The following is a 13,971-nucleotide window of genomic DNA, read 5'->3' on the forward strand; positions in this document are numbered from 1 at the left end:
TATACAGTAGCCGCACGGCAGAAGAAGGCTCCGCCTCTCCTCCCAACACACGCAATCGCCGTTTTCGGTGGCACATTTGACGCAAAGCACGTCCTTCCACCTCGAAGGCGACGCGCAGTGCGGCGCGCCGCCACGTGGGTCAGACGCACAACACAGCTGCTCGTTGCACCGCCTGTCATTCGTTTGTTCGACAAAGTATCCATCTCTTGTAGCGACGAAAGGTAAATTTTTGTTTACAAATTTGCCGTTGTGCACTGCTACAAAACAATATGCCCTGACGTATTTCACAACATTTCTGTCACTTCACACTGTTTTGTTATTTCCAGAGACTCTTTGGAAGTCTTCCTTGGCGCACTCTTTTCAAATTGAGCTCCTTAATATCGTATCTTACGATAGTTTAAAATCAGTATGGAAGCATCTATGTCACATGAGAAAGGTAGCATGAAAAAAGGGCTGGCAGGGGTAGTGACAAGAAAGCAAGAAATGAAGACAGAGGGAAGCGGTCTCACCTGCCTGACACGCGTCGCGCTTCCAGATATTTGCGTAATTCGCACGGTGCATTCTCGGCTGTCGCCTTCCGTCCCGACTTGTCCCGACTTTGCTCGACTGCCGCTCGCTGCCGCTCGGGTCGTGGTCCATATGACAGCACAAGTACGAGAAGCATCTGCGAGATGGGCGCGGGCCGAACCGACGTGTCCGAGGCGCCGTGTGCGGCCGTTCGGAGCTACCAGAGCCGCTCTGTGCTGCGCCGTGCCGTGGAAAGGTGCGAAAACATGCACACAAGACACAGGCTGTTCGGCAAAGTATCCATCTCTTGTAGCGACGAAAGGTAAATTTTTGTTTACAAATTTGCCGTTGTGCACTGCTACAAAATTGGAATTTAGCGCTCCTACAAAACAGTAGGCTCTGACGCATTTTAAGAGCACATCTGTCGATTCGCAGTGTTTCGTTATTTTCAACGAGTTCCTAGCACTCTTCCTCCGCGCATTCTTGTTCAAACTGAGTTCATTGCTGTAATTTCACATCTTACATTTAATACAGTGGTTTAAAATGCTTGTGGAAGCATCTTTGTCGCACCTGAGAGTTTGTATGAAAAGAGGACTGGCAGGTGTAGTGACATAAAATTTAAAAGAAGAGAGGGAGCCAACAGCACCCGGTGTTCCCAGGCGGTCACCCATCCAAGTACTAACCGGGCCCGATGTTGCTTAACTTCGGTGATCGGACGAGAACCGGTGTATTCAACATGGTATGGCCGTTGGCGTCCTTATACAGTAGCCGCACGGCAGAAGAAGCCTTCGCCTCTCCTCCCAACACACGCAATCGCCGTTTTCGGTGGCACATTTGACGCAAAGCACGTCCTTCCACCTCGAAGGCGACGCGCAGTGCGGCGCGCCGCCACGTGGGTCAGACGCACAACACAGCTGCTCGTTGCACCGCCTGTCATTCGTTTGTTCGACAAAGTATCCATCTCTTGTAGCGACGAAAGGTAAATTTTTGTTTACAAATTTGCCGTTGTGCACTGCTACAAAACAATATGCCCTGACGTATTTCACAACATTTCTGTCACTTCACACTGTTTTGTTATTTCCAGAGACTCTTTGGAAGTCTTCCTTGGCGCACTCTTTTCAAATTGAGCTCCTTAATATCGTATCTTACGATAGTTTAAAATCAGTATGGAAGCATCTATGTCACATGAGAAAGGTAGCATGAAAAAAGGGCTGGCAGGGGTAGTGACAAGAAAGCAAGAAATGAAGACAGAGGGAAGCGGTCTCACCTGCCTGACACGCGTCGCGCTTCCAGATATTTGCGTAATTCGCACGGTGCATTCTCGGCTGTCGCCTTCCGTCCCGACTTGTCCCGACTTTGCTCGACTGCCGCTCGCTGCCGCTCGGGTCGTGGTCCATATGACAGCACAAGTACGAGAAGCATCTGCGAGATGGGCGCGGGCCGAACCGACGTGTCCGAGGCGCCGTGTGCGGCCGTTCGGAGCTACCAGAGCCGCTCTGTGCTGCGCCGTGCCGTGGAAAGGTGCGAAAACATGCACACAAGACACAGGCTGTTCGGCAAAGTATCCATCTCTTGTAGCGACGAAAGGTAAATTTTTGTTTACAAATTTGCCGTTGTGCACTGCTACAAAATTGGAATTTAGCGCTCCTACAAAACAGTAGGCTCTGACGCATTTTAAGAGCACATCTGTCGATTCGCAGTGTTTCGTTATTTTCAACGAGTTCCTAGCACTCTTCCTCCGCGCATTCTTGTTCAAACTGAGTTCATTGCTGTAATTTCACATCTTACGTTTAATACAGTGGTTTAAAATGCTTGTGGAAGCATCTTTGTCGCACCTGAGAGTTTGTATGAAAAGAGGACTGGCAGGTGTAGTGACATAAAATTTAAAAGAAGAGAGGGAGCCAACAGCACCCGGTGTTCCCAGGCGGTCACCCATCCAAGTACTAACCGGGCCCGATGTTGCTTAACTTCGGTGATCGGACGAGAACCGGTGTATTCAACATGGTATGGCCGTTGGCGTCCTTATACAGTAGCCGCACGGCAGAAGAAGGCTTCGCCTCTCCTCCCAACACACGCAATCGCCGTTTTCGGTGGCACATTTGACGCAAAGCACGTCCTTCCACCTCGAAGGCGACGCGCAGTGCGGCGCGCCGCCACGTGGGTCAGACGCACAACACAGCTGCTCGTTGCACCGCCTGTCATTCGTTTGTTCGACAAAGTATCCATCTCTTGTAGCGACGAAAGGTAAATTTTTGTTTACAAATTTGCCGTTGTGCACTGCTACAAAACAATATGCCCTGACGTATTTCACAACATTTCTGTCACTTCACACTGTTTTGTTATTTCCAGAGACTCTTTGGAAGTCTTCCTTGGCGCACTCTTTTCAAATTGAGCTCCTTAATATCGTATCTTACGATAGTTTAAAATCAGTATGGAAGCATCTATGTCACATGAGAAAGGTAGCATGAAAAAAGGGCTGGCAGGGGTAGTGACAAGAAAGCAAGAAATGAAGACAGAGGGAAGCGGTCTCACCTGCCTGACACGCGTCGCGCTTCCAGATATTTGCGTAATTCGCACGGTGCATTCTCGGCTGTCGCCTTCCGTCCCGACTTGTCCCGACTTTGCTCGACTGCCGCTCGCTGCCGCTCGGGTCGTGGTCCATATGACAGCACAAGTACGAGAAGCATCTGCGAGATGGGCGCGGGCCGAACCGACGTGTCCGAGGCGCCGTGTGCGGCCGTTCGGAGCTACCAGAGCCGCTCTGTGCTGCGCCGTGCCGTGGAAAGGTGCGAAAACATGCACACAAGACACAGGCTGTTCGGCAAAGTATCCATCTCTTGTAGCGACGAAAGGTAAATTTTTGTTTACAAATTTGCCGTTGTGCACTGCTACAAAATTGGAATTTAGCGCTCCTACAAAACAGTAGGCTCTGACGCATTTTAAGAGCACATCTGTCGATTCGCAGTGTTTCGTTATTTTCAACGAGTTCCTAGCACTCTTCCTCCGCGCATTCTTGTTCAAACTGAGTTCATTGCTGTAATTTCACATCTTACATTTAATACAGTGGTTTAAAATGCTTGTGGAAGCATCTTTGTCGCACCTGAGAGTTTGTATGAAAAGAGGACTGGCAGGTGTAGTGACATAAAATTTAAAAGAAGAGAGGGAGCCAACAGCACCCGGTGTTCCCAGGCGGTCACCCATCCAAGTACTAACCGGGCCCGATGTTGCTTAACTTCGGTGATCGGACGAGAACCGGTGTATTCAACATGGTATGGCCGTTGGCGTCCTTATACAGTAGCCGCACGGCAGAAGAAGCCTTCGCCTCTCCTCCCAACACACGCAATCGCCGTTTTCGGTGGCACATTTGACGCAAAGCACGTCCTTCCACCTCGAAGGCGACGCGCAGTGCGGCGCGCCGCCACGTGGGTCAGACGCACAACACAGCTGCTCGTTGCACCGCCTGTCATTCGTTTGTTCGACAAAGTATCCATCTCTTGTAGCGACGAAAGGTAAATTTTTGTTTACAAATTTGCCGTTGTGCACTGCTACAAAACAATATGCCCTGACGTATTTCACAACATTTCTGTCACTTCACACTGTTTTGTTATTTCCAGAGACTCTTTGGAAGTCTTCCTTGGCGCACTCTTTTCAAATTGAGCTCCTTAATATCGTATCTTACGATAGTTTAAAATCAGTATGGAAGCATCTATGTCACATGAGAAAGGTAGCATGAAAAAAGGGCTGGCAGGGGTAGTGACAAGAAAGCAAGAAATGAAGACAGAGGGAAGCGGTCTCACCTGCCTGACACGCGTCGCGCTTCCAGATATTTGCGTAATTCGCACGGTGCATTCTCGGCTGTCGCCTTCCGTCCCGACTTGTCCCGACTTTGCTCGACTGCCGCTCGCTGCCGCTCGGGTCGTGGTCCATATGACAGCACAAGTACGAGAAGCATCTGCGAGATGGGCGCGGGCCGAACCGACGTGTCCGAGGCGCCGTGTGCGGCCGTTCGGAGCTACCAGAGCCGCTCTGTGCTGCGCCGTGCCGTGGAAAGGTGCGAAAACATGCACACAAGACACAGGCTGTTCGGCAAAGTATCCATCTCTTGTAGCGACGAAAGGTAAATTTTTGTTTACAAATTTGCCGTTGTGCACTGCTACAAAATTGGAATTTAGCGCTCCTACAAAACAGTAGGCTCTGACGCATTTTAAGAGCACATCTGTCGATTCGCAGTGTTTCGTTATTTTCAACGAGTTCCTAGCACTCTTCCTCCGCGCATTCTTGTTCAAACTGAGTTCATTGCTGTAATTTCACATCTTACGTTTAATACAGTGGTTTAAAATGCTTGTGGAAGCATCTTTGTCGCACCTGAGAGTTTGTATGAAAAGAGGACTGGCAGGTGTAGTGACATAAAATTTAAAAGAAGAGAGGGAGCCAACAGCACCCGGTGTTCCCAGGCGGTCACCCATCCAAGTACTAACCGGGCCCGATGTTGCTTAACTTCGGTGATCGGACGAGAACCGGTGTATTCAACATGGTATGGCCGTTGGCGTCCTTATACAGTAGCCGCACGGCAGAAGAAGGCTTCGCCTCTCCTCCCAACACACGCAATCGCCGTTTTCGGTGGCACATTTGACGCAAAGCACGTCCTTCCACCTCGAAGGCGACGCGCAGTGCGGCGCGCCGCCACGTGGGTCAGACGCACAACACAGCTGCTCGTTGCACCGCCTGTCATTCGTTTGTTCGACAAAGTATCCATCTCTTGTAGCGACGAAAGGTAAATTTTTGTTTACAAATTTGCCGTTGTGCACTGCTACAAAACAATATGCCCTGACGTATTTCACAACATTTCTGTCACTTCACACTGTTTTGTTATTTCCAGAGACTCTTTGGAAGTCTTCCTTGGCGCACTCTTTTCAAATTGAGCTCCTTAATATCGTATCTTACGATAGTTTAAAATCAGTATGGAAGCATCTATGTCACATGAGAAAGGTAGCATGAAAAAAGGGCTGGCAGGGGTAGTGACAAGAAAGCAAGAAATGAAGACAGAGGGAAGCGGTCTCACCTGCCTGACACGCGTCGCGCTTCCAGATATTTGCGTAATTCGCACGGTGCATTCTCGGCTGTCCCCTTCCGTCCCGACTTGTCCCGACTGCCGCTCGCTGCCGCTCGGGTCGTGGTCCATATGACAGCACAAGTACGAGAAGCATCTGCGAGATGGGCGCGGGCCGAACCGACGTGTCCGAGGCGCCGTGTGCGGCCGTTCGGAGCTACCAGGGCCGCTCTGTGCTGCGCCGTGCCGTGGAAAGGTGCGAAAACATGCACACAAGACACAGGCTGTTCGGCAAAGTATCCATCTCTTGTAGCGACGAAAGGTAAATTTTTGTTTACAAATTTGCCGTTGTGCACTGCTACAAAATTGGAAATTAGCGCTCCTACAAAACAGTAGGCTCTGACGCATTTTAAGAGCACATCTGTCGATTCGCAGTGTTTCGTTATTTTCAACGAGTTCCTAGCACTCTTCCTCCGCGCATTCTTGTTCAAACTGAGTTCATTGCTGTAATTTCACATCTTACGTTTAATACAGTGGTTTAAAATGCTTGTGGAAGCATCTTTGTCGCACCTGAGAGTTTGTATGAAAAGAGGACTGGCAGGTGTAGTGACATAAAATTTAAAAGAAGAGAGGGAGCCAACAGCACCCGGTGTTCCCAGGCGGTCACCCATCCAAGTACTAACCGGGCCCGATGTTGCTTAACTTCGGTGATCGGACGAGAACCGGTGTATTCAACATGGTATGGCCGTTGGCGTCCTTATACAGTAGCCGCACGGCAGAAGAAGCCTTCGCCTCTCCTCCCAACACACGCAATCGCCGTTTTCGGTGGCACATTTGACGCAAAGCACGTCCTTCCACCTCGAAGGCGACGCGCAGTGCGGCGCGCCGCCACGTGGGTCAGACGCACAACACAGCTGCTCGTTGCACCGCCTGTCATTCGTTTGTTCGACAAAGTATCCATCTCTTGTAGCGACGAAAGGTAAATTTTTGTTTACAAATTTGCCGTTGTGCACTGCTACAAAACAATATGCCCTGACGTATTTCACAACATTTCTGTCACTTCACACTGTTTTGTTATTTCCAGAGACTCTTTGGAAGTCTTCCTTGGCGCACTCTTTTCAAATTGAGCTCCTTAATATCGTATCTTACGATAGTTTAAAATCAGTATGGAAGCATCTATGTCACATGAGAAAGGTAGCATGAAAAAAGGGCTGGCAGGGGTAGTGACAAGAAAGCAAGAAATGAAGACAGAGGGAAGCGGTCTCACCTGCTGACACGCGTCGCGCTTCCAGATATTTGCGTAATTCGCACGGTGCATTCTCGGCTGTCGCCTTCCGTCCCGACTTGTCCCGACTTTGCTCGACTGCCGCTCGCTGCCGCTCGGGTCGTGGTCCATATGACAGCACAAGTACGAGAAGCATCTGCGAGATGGGCGCGGGCCGAACCGACGTGTCCGAGGCGCCGTGTGCGGCCGTTCGGAGCTACCAGAGCCGCTCTGTGCTGCGCCGTGCCGTGGAAAGGTGCGAAAACATGCACACAAGACACAGGCTGTTCGGCAAAGTATCCATCTCTTGTAGCGACGAAAGGTAAATTTTTGTTTACAAATTTGCCGTTGTGCACTGCTACAAAATTGGAATTTAGCGCTCCTACAAAACAGTAGGCTCTGACGCATTTTAAGAGCACATCTGTCGATTCGCAGTGTTTCGTTATTTTCAACGAGTTCCTAGCACTCTTCCTCCGCGCATTCTTGTTCAAACTGAGTTCATTGCTGTAATTTCACATCTTACGTTTAATACAGTGGTTTAAAATGCTTGTGGAAGCATCTTTGTCGCACCTGAGAGTTTGTATGAAAAGAGGACTGGCAGGTGTAGTGACATAAAATTTAAAAGAAGAGAGGGAGCCAACAGCACCCGGTGTTCCCAGGCGGTCACCCATCCAAGTACTAACCGGGCCCGATGTTGCTTAACTTCGGTGATCGGACGAGAACCGGTGTATTCAACATGGTATGGCCGTTGGCGTCCTTATACAGTAGCCGCACGGCAGAAGAAGCCTTCGCCTCTCCTCCCAACACACGCAATCGCCGTTTTCGGTGGCACATTTGACGCAAAGCACGTCCTTCCACCTCGAAGGCGACGCGCAGTGCGGCGCGCCGCCACGTGGGTCAGACGCACAACACAGCTGCTCGTTGCACCGCCTGTCATTCGTTTGTTCGACAAAGTATCCATCTCTTGTAGCGACGAAAGGTAAATTTTTGTTTACAAATTTGCCGTTGTGCACTGCTACAAAACAATATGCCCTGACGTATTTCACAACATTTCTGTCACTTCACACTGTTTTGTTATTTCCAGAGACTCTTTGGAAGTCTTCCTTGGCGCACTCTTTTCAAATTGAGCTCCTTAATATCGTATCTTACGATAGTTTAAAATCAGTATGGAAGCATCTATGTCACATGAGAAAGGTAGCATGAAAAAAGGGCTGGCAGGGGTAGTGACAAGAAAGCAAGAAATGAAGACAGAGGGAAGCGGTCTCACCTGCCTGACACGCGTCGCGCTTCCAGATATTTGCGTAATTCGCACGGTGCATTCTTGGCTGTCGCCTTCCGTCCCGACTTGTCCCGACTTTGCTCGACTGCCGCTCGCTGCCGCTCGGGTCGTGGTCCATATGACAGCACAAGTACGAGAAGCATCTGCGAGATGGGCGCGGGCCGAACCGACGTGTCCGAGGCGCCGTGTGCGGCCGTTCGGAGCTACCAGAGCCGCTCTGTGCTGCGCCGTGCCGTGGAAAGGTGCGAAAACATGCACACAAGACACAGGCTGTTCGGCAAAGTATCCATCTCTTGTAGCGACGAAAGGTAAATTTTTGTTTACAAATTTGCCGTTGTGCACTGCTACAAAATTGGAATTTAGCGCTCCTACAAAACAGTAGGCTCTGACGCATTTTAAGAGCACATCTGTCGATTCGCAGTGTTTCGTTATTTTCAACGAGTTCCTAGCACTCTTCCTCCGCGCATTCTTGTTCAAACTGAGTTCATTGCTGTAATTTCACATCTTACGTTTAATACAGTGGTTTAAAATGCTTGTGGAAGCATCTTTGTCGCACCTGAGAGTTTGTATGAAAAGAGGACTGGCAGGTGTAGTGACATAAAATTTAAAAGAAGAGAGGGAGCCAACAGCACCCGGTGTTCCCAGGCGGTCACCCATCCAAGTACTAACCGGGCCCGATGTTGCTTAACTTCGGTGATCGGACGAGAACCGGTGTATTCAACATGGTATGGCCGTTGGCGTCCTTATACAGTAGCCGCACGGCAGAAGAAGCCTTCGCCTCTCCTCCCAACACACGCAATCGCCGTTTTCGGTGGCACATTTGACGCAAAGCACGTCCTTCCACCTCGAAGGCGACGCGCAGTGCGGCGCGCCGCCACGTGGGTCAGACGCACAACACAGCTGCTCGTTGCACCGCCTGTCATTCGTTTGTTCGACAAAGTATCCATCTCTTGTAGCGACGAAAGGTAAATTTTTGTTTACAAATTTGCCGTTGTGCACTGCTACAAAACAATATGCCCTGACGTATTTCACAACATTTCTGTCACTTCACACTGTTTTGTTATTTCCAGAGACTCTTTGGAAGTCTTCCTTGGCGCACTCTTTTCAAATTGAGCTCCTTAATATCGTATCTTACGATAGTTTAAAATCAGTATGGAAGCATCTATGTCACATGAGAAAGGTAGCATGAAAAAAGGGCTGGCAGGGGTAGTGACAAGAAAGCAAGAAATGAAGACAGAGGGAAGCGGTCTCACCTGCCTGACACGCGTCGCGCTTCCAGATATTTGCGTAATTCGCACGGTGCATTCTCGGCTGTCGCCTTCCGTCCCGACTTGTCCCGACTTTGCTCGACTGCCGCTCGCTGCCGCTCGGGTCGTGGTCCATATGACAGCACAAGTACGAGAAGCATCTGCGAGATGGGCGCGGGCCGAACCGACGTGTCCGAGGCGCCGTGTGCGGCCGTTCGGAGCTACCAGAGCCGCTCTGTGCTGCGCCGTGCCGTGGAAAGGTGCGAAAACATGCACACAAGACACAGGCTGTTCGGCAAAGTATCCATCTCTTGTAGCGACGAAAGGTAAATTTTTGTTTACAAATTTGCCGTTGTGCACTGCTACAAAATTGGAATTTAGCGCTCCTACAAAACAGTAGGCTCTGACGCATTTTAAGAGCACATCTGTCGATTCGCAGTGTTTCGTTATTTTCAACGAGTTCCTAGCACTCTTCCTCCGCGCATTCTTGTTCAAACTGAGTTCATTGCTGTAATTTCACATCTTACGTTTAATACAGTGGTTTAAAATGCTTGTGGAAGCATCTTTGTCGCACCTGAGAGTTTGTATGAAAAGAGGACTGGCAGGTGTAGTGACATAAAATTTAAAAGAAGAGAGGGAGCCAACAGCACCCGGTGTTCCCAGGCGGTCACCCATCCAAGTACTAACCGGGCCCGATGTTGCTTAACTTCGGTGATCGGACGAGAACCGGTGTATTCAACATGGTATGGCCGTTGGCGTCCTTATACAGTAGCCGCACGGCAGAAGAAGGCTTCGCCTCTCCTCCCAACACACGCAATCGCCGTTTTCGGTGGCACATTTGACGCAAAGCACGTCCTTCCACCTCGAAGGCGACGCGCAGTGCGGCGCGCCGCCACGTGGGTCAGACGCACAACACAGCTGCTCGTTGCACCGCCTGTCATTCGTTTGTTCGACAAAGTATCCATCTCTTGTAGCGACGAAAGGTAAATTTTTGTTTACAAATTTGCCGTTGTGCACTGCTACAAAACAATATGCCCTGACGTATTTCACAACATTTCTGTCACTTCACACTGTTTTGTTATTTCCAGAGACTCTTTGGAAGTCTTCCTTGGCGCACTCTTTTCAAATTGAGCTCCTTAATATCGTATCTTACGATAGTTTAAAATCAGTATGGAAGCATCTATGTCACATGAGAAAGGTAGCATGAAAAAAGGGCTGGCAGGGGTAGTGACAAGAAAGCAAGAAATGAAGACAGAGGGAAGCGGTCTCACCTGCCTGACACGCGTCGCGCTTCCAGATATTTGCGTAATTCGCACGGTGCATTCTCGGCTGTCGCCTTCCGTCCCGACTTGTCCCGACTTTGCTCGACTGCCGCTCGCTGCCGCTCGGGTCGTGGTCCATATGACAGCACAAGTACGAGAAGCATCTGCGAGATGGGCGCGGGCCGAACCGACGTGTCCGAGGCGCCGTGTGCGGCCGTTCGGAGCTACCAGAGCCGCTCTGTGCTGCGCCGTGCCGTGGAAAGGTGCGAAAACATGCACACAAGACACAGGCTGTTCGGCAAAGTATCCATCTCTTGTAGCGACGAAAGGTAAATTTTTGTTTACAAATTTGCCGTTGTGCACTGCTACAAAATTGGAAATTAGCGCTCCTACAAAACAGTAGGCTCTGACGCATTTTAAGAGCACATCTGTCGATTCGCAGTGTTTCGTTATTTTCAACGAGTTCCTAGCACTCTTCCTCCGCGCATTCTTGTTCAAACTGAGTTCATTGCTGTAATTTCACATCTTACGTTTAATACAGTGGTTTAAAATGCTTGTGGAAGCATCTTTGTCGCACCTGAGAGTTTGTATGAAAAGAGGACTGGCAGGTGTAGTGACATAAAATTTAAAAGAAGAGAGGGAGCCAACAGCACCCGGTGTTCCCAGGCGGTCACCCATCCAAGTACTAACCGGGCCCGATGTTGCTTAACTTCGGTGATCGGACGAGAACCGGTGTATTCAACATGGTATGGCCGTTGGCGTCCTTATACAGTAGCCGCACGGCAGAAGAAGCCTTCGCCTCTCCTCCCAACACACGCAATCGCCGTTTTCGGTGGCACATTTGACGCAAAGCACGTCCTTCCACCTCGAAGGCGACGCGCAGTGCGGCGCGCCGCCACGTGGGTCAGACGCACAACACAGCTGCTCGTTGCACCGCCTGTCATTCGTTTGTTCGACAAAGTATCCATCTCTTGTAGCGACGAAAGGTAAATTTTTGTTTACAAATTTGCCGTTGTGCACTGCTACAAAACAATATGCCCTGACGTATTTCACAACATTTCTGTCACTTCACACTGTTTTGTTATTTCCAGAGACTCTTTGGAAGTCTTCCTTGGCGCACTCTTTTCAAATTGAGCTCCTTAATATCGTATCTTACGATAGTTTAAAATCAGTATGGAAGCATCTATGTCACATGAGAAAGGTAGCATGAAAAAAGGGCTGGCAGGGGTAGTGACAAGAAAGCAAGAAATGAAGACAGAGGGAAGCGGTCTCACCTGCCTGACACGCGTCGCGCTTCCAGATATTTGCGTAATTCGCACGGTGCATTCTCGGCTGTCGCCTTCCGTCCCGACTTGTCCCGACTTTGCTCGACTGCCGCTCGCTGCCGCTCGGGTCGTGGTCCATATGACAGCACAAGTACGAGAAGCATCTGCGAGATGGGCGCGGGCCGAACCGACGTGTCCGAGGCGCCGTGTGCGGCCGTTCGGAGCTACCAGAGCCGCTCTGTGCTGCGCCGTGCCGTGGAAAGGTGCGAAAACATGCACACAAGACACAGGCTGTTCGGCAAAGTATCCATCTCTTGTAGCGACGAAAGGTAAATTTTTGTTTACAAATTTGCCGTTGTGCACTGCTACAAAATTGGAATTTAGCGCTCCTACAAAACAGTAGGCTCTGACGCATTTTAAGAGCACATCTGTCGATTCGCAGTGTTTCGTTATTTTCAACGAGTTCCTAGCACTCTTCCTCCGCGCATTCTTGTTCAAACTGAGTTCATTGCTGTAATTTCACATCTTACGTTTAATACAGTGGTTTAAAATGCTTGTGGAAGCATCTTTGTCGCACCTGAGAGTTTGTATGAAAAGAGGACTGGCAGGTGTAGTGACATAAAATTTAAAAGAAGAGAGGGAGCCAACAGCACCCGGTGTTCCCAGGCGGTCACCCATCCAAGTACTAACCGGGCCCGATGTTGCTTAACTTCGGTGATCGGACGAGAACCGGTGTATTCAACATGGTATGGCCGTTGGCGTCCTTATACAGTAGCCGCACGGCAGAAGAAGGCTTCGCCTCTCCTCCCAACACACGCAATCGCCGTTTTCGGTGGCACATTTGACGCAAAGCACGTCCTTCCACCTCGAAGGCGACGCGCAGTGCGGCGCGCCGCCACGTGGGTCAGACGCACAACACAGCTGCTCGTTGCACCGCCTGTCATTCGTTTGTTCGACAAAGTATCCATCTCTTGTAGCGACGAAAGGTAAATTTTTGTTTACAAATTTGCCGTTGTGCACTGCTACAAAACAATATGCCCTGACGTATTTCACAACATTTCTGTCACTTCACACTGTTTTGTTATTTCCAGAGACTCTTTGGAAGTCTTCCTTGGCGCACTCTTTTCAAATTGAGCTCCTTAATATCGTATCTTACGATAGTTTAAAATCAGTATGGAAGCATCTATGTCACATGAGAAAGGTAGCATGAAAAAAGGGCTGGCAGGGGTAGTGACAAGAAAGCAAGAAATGAAGACAGAGGGAAGCGGTCTCACCTGCCTGACACGCGTCGCGCTTCCAGATATTTGCGTAATTCGCACGGTGCATTCTCGGCTGTCCCCTTCCGTCCCGACTTGTCCCGACTTTGCTCGACTGCCGCTCGCTGCCGCTCGGGTCGTGGTCCATATGACAGCACAAGTACGAGAAGCATCTGCGAGATGGGCGCGGGCCGAACCGACGTGTCCGAGGCGCCGTGTGCGGCCGTTCGGAGCTACCAGAGCCGCTCTGTGCTGCGCCGTGCCGTGGAAAGGTGCGAAAACATGCACACAAGACACAGGCTGTTCGGCAAAGTATCCATCTCTTGTAGCGACGAAAGGTAAATTTTTGTTTACAAATTTGCCGTTGTGCACTGCTACAAAATTGGAATTTAGCGCTCCTACAAAACAGTAGGCTCTGACGCATTTTAAGAGCACATCTGTCGATTCGCAGTGTTTCGTTATTTTCAACGAGTTCCTAGCACTCTTCCTCCGCGCATTCTTGTTCAAACTGAGTTCATTGCTGTAATTTCACATCTTACGTTTAATACAGTGGTTTAAAATGCTTGTGGAAGCATCTTTGTCGCACCTGAGAGTTTGTATGAAAAGAGGACTGGCAGGTGTAGTGACATAAAATTTAAAAGAAGAGAGGGAGCCAACAGCACCCGGTGTTCCCAGGCGGTCACCCATCCAAGTACTAACCGGGCCCGATGTTGCTTAACTTTGGTGATCGGACGAGAACCGGTGTATTCAACATGGTATGGCCGTTGGCGTCCTTATACAGTAGCCGCACGGCAGAAGAAGGCTTCGCCTCTCCTCCCAACACACGCAATCGCCGTTTTCG

The 13,971-nt window shown here is 49.9% G+C and overlaps 11 non-coding genes across 11 annotated transcripts; all 11 read right to left on the minus strand.

Moving 5' to 3' along the window:
• Positions 1-1,141: 1,141 nt before the first annotated feature.
• LOC126273631 (5S ribosomal RNA) lies at positions 1,142-1,260 on the minus strand. The gene has a single exon (XR_007549477.1). It is a non-coding gene; the product is annotated as a 5S ribosomal RNA (ribosomal RNA).
• Positions 1,261-2,406: 1,146 nt separating this feature from the next.
• On the minus strand, positions 2,407-2,525 carry LOC126273633 (5S ribosomal RNA). Its single transcript, XR_007549479.1, has one exon. It is a non-coding gene; the product is annotated as a 5S ribosomal RNA (ribosomal RNA).
• Positions 2,526-3,671: 1,146 nt separating this feature from the next.
• LOC126273634 (5S ribosomal RNA) lies at positions 3,672-3,790 on the minus strand. The gene has a single exon (XR_007549480.1). It is a non-coding gene; the product is annotated as a 5S ribosomal RNA (ribosomal RNA).
• A 1,146-nt stretch (positions 3,791-4,936) lies between these two features.
• Positions 4,937-5,055, minus strand: LOC126273635 (5S ribosomal RNA). The gene has a single exon (XR_007549481.1). It is a non-coding gene; the product is annotated as a 5S ribosomal RNA (ribosomal RNA).
• A 1,136-nt stretch (positions 5,056-6,191) lies between these two features.
• On the minus strand, positions 6,192-6,310 carry LOC126273636 (5S ribosomal RNA). The gene has a single exon (XR_007549482.1). It is a non-coding gene; the product is annotated as a 5S ribosomal RNA (ribosomal RNA).
• A 1,145-nt stretch (positions 6,311-7,455) lies between these two features.
• Positions 7,456-7,574, minus strand: LOC126273637 (5S ribosomal RNA). Its single transcript, XR_007549483.1, has one exon. It is a non-coding gene; the product is annotated as a 5S ribosomal RNA (ribosomal RNA).
• A 1,146-nt stretch (positions 7,575-8,720) lies between these two features.
• Positions 8,721-8,839, minus strand: LOC126273638 (5S ribosomal RNA). Its single transcript, XR_007549484.1, has one exon. It is a non-coding gene; the product is annotated as a 5S ribosomal RNA (ribosomal RNA).
• Positions 8,840-9,985: 1,146 nt separating this feature from the next.
• On the minus strand, positions 9,986-10,104 carry LOC126273639 (5S ribosomal RNA). The gene has a single exon (XR_007549485.1). It is a non-coding gene; the product is annotated as a 5S ribosomal RNA (ribosomal RNA).
• Positions 10,105-11,250: 1,146 nt separating this feature from the next.
• LOC126273640 (5S ribosomal RNA) lies at positions 11,251-11,369 on the minus strand. The gene has a single exon (XR_007549486.1). It is a non-coding gene; the product is annotated as a 5S ribosomal RNA (ribosomal RNA).
• Positions 11,370-12,515: 1,146 nt separating this feature from the next.
• LOC126273641 (5S ribosomal RNA) lies at positions 12,516-12,634 on the minus strand. The gene has a single exon (XR_007549487.1). It is a non-coding gene; the product is annotated as a 5S ribosomal RNA (ribosomal RNA).
• Positions 12,635-13,780: 1,146 nt separating this feature from the next.
• On the minus strand, positions 13,781-13,899 carry LOC126274039 (5S ribosomal RNA). The gene has a single exon (XR_007549869.1). It is a non-coding gene; the product is annotated as a 5S ribosomal RNA (ribosomal RNA).
• Positions 13,900-13,971: the final 72 nt, after the last annotated feature.

The sequence above is a fragment of the Schistocerca gregaria genome, chromosome 5, assembly GCF_023897955.1.
Source record: "Schistocerca gregaria isolate iqSchGreg1 chromosome 5, iqSchGreg1.2, whole genome shotgun sequence".
Taxonomy (NCBI): Eukaryota; Metazoa; Arthropoda; class Insecta; order Orthoptera; family Acrididae; genus Schistocerca; species Schistocerca gregaria.